Genomic DNA, 7833 nt, shown 5'->3' on the forward strand with positions numbered 1-7833 from the left:
AATCAAACATTCCTTACAACATTTATTTTTAGGTTGGCAGCACAAGCCAAAGCTGCTTAATTTCCATTAACCACATCGTCACATGCACACTGAAATCAACTATGTGTCTCGGGGGAGGGGTGGAGAACAAGTGTCATGTATAAGACACCCCATAGTTGGCTAGGTTTTCCTCTGTTTCTGGAATTCCTCTCATCTCATGGCCTGCTGACATTCGAGCTTTTGGCACCTCTAACCTTAACTCATCCAGGCACCAAGGAAGAGATGCATTTTTTAAAAATCAGTTTAAGATGGTTCGTTGGACAGCACACATATGGCAAAGTGACTTCCAGGCCAGGGTAACAAGTCACAAGAAAGATCGTTTAGAAATAACACCAGCCCAACTGCAAACGTACTTGGCTTGTGGGCTTGATTTACAAACTCCGTGTTTGATCACCTGGTGGGATTACTACCATCAACTAAAGAAAAAAAATTCCCGATGTAAAAAGTATTCATTGGCTTATGCATAAAGTTCACCTGTCTATTCAGCAGATGCCTCTCTTACGGTTATTTTCTTCACAAAACAAACCTCTACTTGCCTAAGACCTTCATATACTCTGGGTCCAAAAAACATACTTAAAAAAAATGAACAATACTGCTGGCTTAGCAAAAATGACATTTACTATGATGGAATTCTATAAAAGGAGTATGACACCTAACAGTAAGAAAGGAAAAGAAAAAGCCCTAAGCAAAAAAAAAAAAAAAAGTCTTTGAAAAACAAAAATACCACCTGTGCAAATCTAGCTCTGCTCTGGAAACCTCTTTTCAGCCATAGAGAAACAGCTCATGCTCAGTGCCTTGAAGTTGCAATTAAATTGTAGTAATTTAAGATTATCGGGGGAGCAAAGGGCAGTGGGGAGCTCTTTGGAGGGCTTGCCTCCCCGCTTAATGCTCTTCAGTCAGGGGTTAAATGAGTTTCTTTAATGTAAGTACCTTAAAGTAACTGAATCATAAACAAAATTTATACTATTTTCTGACAGCCTGCAATCTATTTGAATTTTATTAACGTGTGCCTAAAATTATTTTTAAAACACAGAACTCTTGCAATGCCCTGTAAATACTTTTGGCATGCCCACTGAAAAGTAATCAAATCGGCACTGGATAATACCTAAACCAAATACACATCCGTTTCTGTGATGAGGAACCTTTACATTTCAAAAGTGAGTTTGAGTCTTAAGGAAAACGTGAAAACCAAATAAACAGCACAATCAGATTGGCTGCAAAGAGGAAGCTGGGTTCAAAAGAAGTTGTCCCATCTGCTCTAGTCCCCCTTCTCTTCCTTTAGGTGGGCATTGGACGTGCCATGGTATAAATACATTTGCTGAGGAAATATCACAATTCTTCTGTTAATTTAAACAACCGCTTAAAACAGACATATCCTTCAACAGAGCCTATGAATGCAAACACACAAGGCCTGGGGTACAGTCTCAAGAGAAGCAAGGAAAAACTTAGTAACAGAAAACCATGCCCAGGCTCAATATTAACCCAGTTAACTTTTGTTATTGTTGGTACAAATGATTTAACTAGAAAATATTTATAGCTTTTTAAAAAACATTACATATTGCAGAAAATTGCCTAATAGCATCCATGTGTATGTTTAACTCACTTTGTTTAATGATACAATAAAAGGTATATCCAATAAAAGCTACAGACTTTGAAACATGTTGGGCACTGTGGTTATGAAACTCAGACTTAAAAAAACATAAAGTGCTTACTATGTGATCGACATTTGTTAATTAAAAATGCAATCCTTAAATGACGATTTTTTTTTATTCTTCTCTATGTGTTTATTTGTCCTCCCTATTTTGTTCTACTTAATTAAAAATGACATTTAATTTGGGGATAGTTTATAGCAAAAAATAAAAAGTGTCACACAGTTTATACTCCAGGATTTAAATAATAAACACAAAATCTTACAGACATCTTCAGCAATACAACCCCCTTAATTTGAGACAGTTAATTTGAAAAGTTGATGTTTCTTTCATTATACTTTGATAAACCTGTGAAAACAAAATGCTAAAGTAATTGCTGTTACTACTGTCTTTAAAAATGTAAAGCCGTTAAATTTTCCTAGACAACAAGCAAGGACAAGGTGCAGAGAACTTGAATAAAAGTAGCAACGTGGTCATGTTGAATGTCAATCTAAAAAAAGAGGTTATGTCTAATCTGGAGAATGCTCCCTCTTGCCTTTTTAAATTCCAAGAGTGGGTTGACATAAAACTTCATCACCAGGGTTTTTTTTTTCTTTTTTCTTTTCTTTTCTTTCTTTCTTTCTTTCTTTTTTTTTTTTTTTTTTTTTTTTGAGCTTCACATCAGATTTAAACCCTCACATACAAAGCCTTGGCTTCCCTGACAAGGCAGATCTTCTAAACTTGATGTGAGAAAACGTTACCTAACTCTAGTGTAGGAGTCTAATGCTGGTAAAAAGAATTCCACTGCACAGTGCTGGGTAGCAAGACAGCCTCTGGAAGACTTCATATCCTTTTAATGCCTTTGTGGGTGCATTCTCTTCACAAATAAGAATGCATTATAAAAATAATAACTTGTGTAGCTACTCAGCAGCCATAAGGAACTGAAATGCTGCCTGGAGAGGGGCTGAGTATTTTCTTCCAAGCGAGCCTTTGCTAGCACAACAAAGATGAGCATTTGCAATGGTCCATTTCTGCTTTAGTGAATATATAGCTTTGCTGCTTGATCGAATAGTCCAGGGTTCTCCATGTAGAGCTCCTGACAACAACCCAGCAGCAGTTCTGTTTGATCTCTCTTGCTTCCTTAATTTGGGTTGTCAAGGTTCAGCAGTTGGAGGCTGTTTACTTTACTTTTCCAAAAAAAAAAAAAACTGAGTTTTCCCCCCTCTTTCTCATACAATGACTAATCCAAAGTCTAAGCAGGGCGGGAGGGGGGGGGGAAATGCAGCCAGTGGCAAGATGTTAAACCTTTTTCTCCCCTTTGCAGTGAGACTTTAGCTGACACCTTTTGAATGGTAACTAGTTGAGTTCCTTTTTATATTTTTAATGCTCTTTAATTATGAGATGTTTCAAGCAAGAAAAGTCAGATAGGGAAAAAAAATTCATTCCTCATCTCTGAAACTGTGAGCCCTATTTTCTTTTCCTGGCCTCAAAGAGATGGGTATTTCCACTTTGAGAATCAAAACTCCAGGGGAATTCTCAAAAAGATTCGATACATTTCTCTCTGGAACCGAAAATAACAGGAACTCCTGTGTCTCAGTTACAGAGGATACCCCTTGGTAGAAAACACCTCAAGTCTTACCATTTCTCTTCAAATTCTCGTTAAGACATCTCTCCCTAAACCAATTCTTACTGTGAAAAAAAATGGGAAGGGAGATGGAAGGTAAAATTTGGAGATATTCAATATATTTTCAGCAGGAGAAAAATCCCTTAAATATCCTTCAGGTTTTCTCACTCAGCTATTGTGCAAGCCCTTAATCCTAAAGCCTACGGACAACCAAAGGTAAAGTGTAGACGGTTTCAATGTATGGACTCCTTTCAGAGGGAATACAGAATGGCCCTCCAACATTCCTGTCTAAAGAGCAGTAACAAAAAGGGAAATCCGAACTTGGAAAATACCTGTGACCGGACATTAAGGGCAACACCAGCCCCTCACAAGTGGGCTGGAAAAGCTCAAAGGCAACCAAATGAAATGTTTATATTAATTTCATTATTCTGCCCAAGCCTCACAGAAGAGGTCTGGGGGTGGGAGGTGCGCAGAGGAAGAAATAAGTTTCATTTCGTGTTTTCTGGTCGAGCAAAAGGAAGAGGAATTAAAACGAACGCGTAGGATGAACCCAGACTAAATCAATACACTTTGTAATCAGCCCGGCAAGAGTATTTGGACACAATGACTTGGAAATAATTAATAGTTATAAGGGGGTGAGCGGGGTGAGAAGGGGAGCGAGGGATGTCATCATATTTTATCGGAGCACTTTATACTCCACGCTAAACTTTGATCTCCAGATTTTCGGATTTAGAAAAGGGGGAAAAAAGGAGAAAGTCCAGTATTTCGAAGCACCTACCAGCTTGAGGATGGGCACATTCCGGGCTCCCGCGCCTGATCGCTGCGCTCACACCGCCCATGCTGGGGCACTGGGCACAGAGAGCCCCCGGGTGAAGCCCGAAGCTCTGGGTGTCCCTTGCCCCCGCGCCCCCACCCGCGTCCTCGCCCCGGGGCCCGGGGCCGCCTCGACTTACCAGCGGAGTCCGGGGAGGGAGTGGGAGCGCCGCCTTCACGCCCGCGGAGGAGGCGCCGGCAGCACCATGGTCCCCGGCGCCGCTGCCGCTGCCGCTGCCCCTTGCCCGCTTGCTCGCCGCGCGCTCTCTTCCTCTTGCAAACTTTCGGGTTCTGCAGTCGACAAGAAATCGGGGCGACCCTCAGCAAGTCTTCCCGGTGCAGGCTTGGGGGAGGAGTAGGGGGGCTGGAATAAGTGAGTAAGCTAGCGGGCCAAGACCGAGAGGGCTGCGGGCTCGAAAGACCCGCGAGCGCGCGTGGAGGGAAGAGAGGATGTGGCTCAGGGATTCCCTGCAAGGATCCCGAGACCGGGAAATCGGCCCGAGCCAAAGTCTCGGCACCTTCCCCGGGATCTTACAAAGTTGCAACAACAAAAAAGGAGGGGGGAGGAAAGGGGGAAGGGGTGGGATAGGGATACGATCTCGGGCGCAAGGTTTGGAGTTACAACTGTTTATTTAGTCCTTATTCTGACAGGGGGCGGGAGCTGTGCGGCAATGGGGGGGTGGGGGCTACAGGCAGCGACTTCGAAGCAAACACTTGGGAGGGGGGCATGCGACTTTGTTTCTGGGCGCGGAGCTCCCCGGCGCCCGCGTGTGTCACCGCCAGTCTCCGGGGACCGAGGCGGAGCTCACAACAGGTGGGGAGGGGGACTCGCCAAGGGCCAAAAAGGAGAAGGAATCAAAGTTTCCGAGCGCGGTAGTATCTGGGGAGGAGGGGGGAGGGAGGCGGGGGCAAGGGGAGGCGGAGGCAGCGAATGACCGCGACCCCGAGGCAACTGGCAAACTCCTCGGCCACAGGCACAGCGGTCCCCACCCGAAGCGCAAGCCCGCCCGGCTCACTGGCGCAGCTGTGTCCTCACTGCGGGGCAGAAATGGAGCGCGGGGAGCCCAGGAGGAAGGCGGTGCGTAGCCGAGGGATGGAGAGCCATCGGCCGCGCCGACTGGGCCGAAGGGACGCGGCGACTCGCGCGCGTCTCAGGACAGATTGGGGTTTGGGAAATCCCCTGGCTCCCCCGGCTTAGGAGGGGAGTACACCCAGAAAGTGCGTGTGGTGGAGCAGAGAGGGATCCCGGCGCGGCGACTCTCCACGGCGCACCCCGCTCCCTCTCCCACCCGCCGAGCTGGCCACGGCCGTCGCGGACCCCTCACGGGGTGACTGGGTTTGCCCTGCCAAGCGCGCGGGGGGGGGGTTGCGTGTCTAGCTGGGGGTGCCGCGGGTGTGTGTCTCAGTTTTCTAAGGCTTCGAGGGGCGGCGGAAGAGTGCCCCCGCCTCCAGGTTTGGGGCACGGCGTGCGTGGCACCGGGGATGTCCCCAGCCGCTGGGCCTAGGGCGCAGACGTCCCCAGTCATTCAGCCGCGGCCGGTGGAGCAGCCCCGGAGCACCGAGGGGGCACACACTGGCGGAGATCGAAGGGAAAAAGTTTACTCCAAGTCAAAACTTCGGGCTCCCGAGGCGCCCAGCGCGCGCCCCCTCCCGCCGCCGACCCGACCCCGCGCCCGCCCGGCTCCTCGGCAGGCACCCAGACGCCGGACACCGAAAGTTGCGCCAGGCGGCCTGGGCTTATCGATTTCTCTCCCCGCGGCGACCGTAGAGAGCGCAGAGCGAGGCGTGAAGGGGCCGAGGGGAAAGCGAGATCCCCTCCTTGCTGCTGCCGCCCCCCCACCCCGCCATTTGACTTATGGAAATGCGCCCAAGAGTGCGGGCGCCGCCGGAGTCCCCTCCACCCCCGCGCAGGCCCGCAGCCCCCACCCACCTCGGAGCCCGGGCCCAAACCCCGGGGAGAGAGGCTGCCTCTGGGGAGGGCTGGGGGAGATGCACGTGGAGCCTGGATATGGAAAGTAGTTTCTTTTTCCTTTTTTTCTTTTCTTTTTTCTTTCTTTTTCCTTTTTTTCTTTTCTTTTTTTTTTCTTTTCTTTTCTTTTTTTTTTTTTTTTTGTGCTGGTTGTTGCTTAAAGTGGCGGAAACAAGGCAGGAGGCGGCTTGGGAAAAAGTGGAGCAGAAATGGAAAAATACAAACTCACCCGCTGCAAACGGTCTCTCGGTGCAAACTAAGGTGTTTTCGGGCCTTTCCCCGCGCGCGCCCACTCCCGCCCGCGCGCGCACCCCCGGGCACACACTCACACGCGCACACACACTCGCGCACACACGCGCGCACACACGCACTCCCGGGCGAGGGCCGGGCCGCCGCGAGTACAGCATGCAACCGTCACACAATAAATAACAATAGATTCCTCCGCTCCGGACTAGCTTCCCGGAGCCCAGCCAGCGCCAGTGGCGGCGGCGGCAGAGGCGCGGGTAGCGTCGGGCCGGGGGCGATCCCCAGTCCGGCCCCCGGCCGTTGGCCTGGGCCGCCTTTCCGCCTTAGGCACCCCTAAACCACCCCCAGCAGCCCCCAGAGCGCGAGCCGCCTAGCTCTCCTTTCTCGGGCCACTCGGGCGCTGGCGCTCACCCCCCTCCCCCAACCTCCCGGAACAAATAAATAAATAAGGCGCGCGAGAGGCCAACACGTCGCGGAGGGAGATGTTGTTATTTTTTGCTGTTGTGCGTCCCTGACGTCACATCCACCTGCTGGGTAAACAACAAGGCTCGCAGCAAAAAAAAAAAAAAATCGCAGTTGCCAAAGCGAGGTGTGGGGGGTCGCGGGCTGGGGGCAGGGGGAGCAGGGAGGTGGGAGTGAGGGGTGTCCAGGCTGGATGGAGAGGAGAGGAAGGCAGAGTCCCGCAGATCAGAGAGGAAGGCAACGCCAGAGCAGTCCCTGGCAAAAGAGGGATCTGGCAAGAAAGACCTGGAAAATAAGGGGCATGGGGGAGGGGGGATTCCTCCGAAGATGGGGAAAGGGGGGCCCATTCAAACACCGGAAAAAAAAAACCGAGAGGGAGAGTGTTAACTAGGGACCAAGATGGGAATGCGATGGCTATTTGCTTAGTTTCTGAGCTAAAAATACAGAAGGAAGAGGAGAGGATAGGCAAGGATGTGAGTTTCCTCCAGTTAAAAGTGAAAGTGTTTTGCCATCAGTGACAGTTGAAGGAGGGGGAGGTGGGGTGGTGTTTTCAACCCCCATTCTCCTTCTCTCCCGTCCTCCCTCGGTCTCTTCTCTTTCTTTCTGCACTTTGTCCAATGAAAGAAGGCGAGTTCGGGAGGTGAAAGTTCAACAGAAGGACAAACCCCTGTTTGCAAGGAAACAGAAACCCGCCAGCGAGGGGTTTTTTTCCCCTGTATTTCTGAATCAGGCGAGTGTAATATGGGTCGCCCCCCCCCCTTCCTTGTCAGAGCCACTGCAGGAATGTGTAGTTAGATCCACTTTAAGCGAAAGTGGCTGCATCGGGAGCTGTGTTCTTGCCATGGTTTCTTAGGAGAACGCCCAGGGGGCTAGCACGTCAATCAGTTGTTTAACACAAATTACCTGCTTTTCCCAAGATCAGTCACGTGCAAAAAAGCTTTGTCCAATTCTCTGAAAAGGTGAGATTTTTTTTTCTTTTCGCTGCTTTGAAGTTTGGCGGAATTTAGGAATTTGAAGGAGTAAATTAGGAGCCTGCATTTAATGTTTTTGAA

The 7833-nt window shown here is 49.3% G+C and overlaps 1 protein-coding gene across 10 annotated transcripts in view; it reads right to left on the minus strand.

Annotated features, from left to right (window-relative positions):
* The window catches only part of FOXP1 (forkhead box P1), a 560221-nt gene extending 553534 nt beyond the window's left edge, over positions 1 to 6687 (minus strand). For 7 of the 10 annotated variants that reach the window (XM_072941702.1, XM_072941700.1, XM_072941695.1 and 4 more), the window contains exons 1-2: positions 6035 to 6687; positions 4245 to 4395 (exon numbers count right to left, since the gene is read on the minus strand). The gene's annotated coding sequence lies outside the window, so the exon portion shown is untranslated. Of the gene's footprint in view, positions 1 to 4069; positions 4189 to 4244; positions 4396 to 6034 lie in introns of those variants that run through there. The other 3 variants (XM_072941694.1, XM_072941696.1, XM_072941707.1) reach the window with 3 other exon arrangements.
* Between the last annotated feature and the right edge of the window lie 1146 nt (positions 6688 to 7833).

Source organism: Vicugna pacos, chromosome 17 (assembly GCF_048564905.1).
Source record: "Vicugna pacos chromosome 17, VicPac4, whole genome shotgun sequence".
In the NCBI taxonomy this organism is placed as follows: Eukaryota; Metazoa; Chordata; class Mammalia; order Artiodactyla; family Camelidae; genus Vicugna; species Vicugna pacos.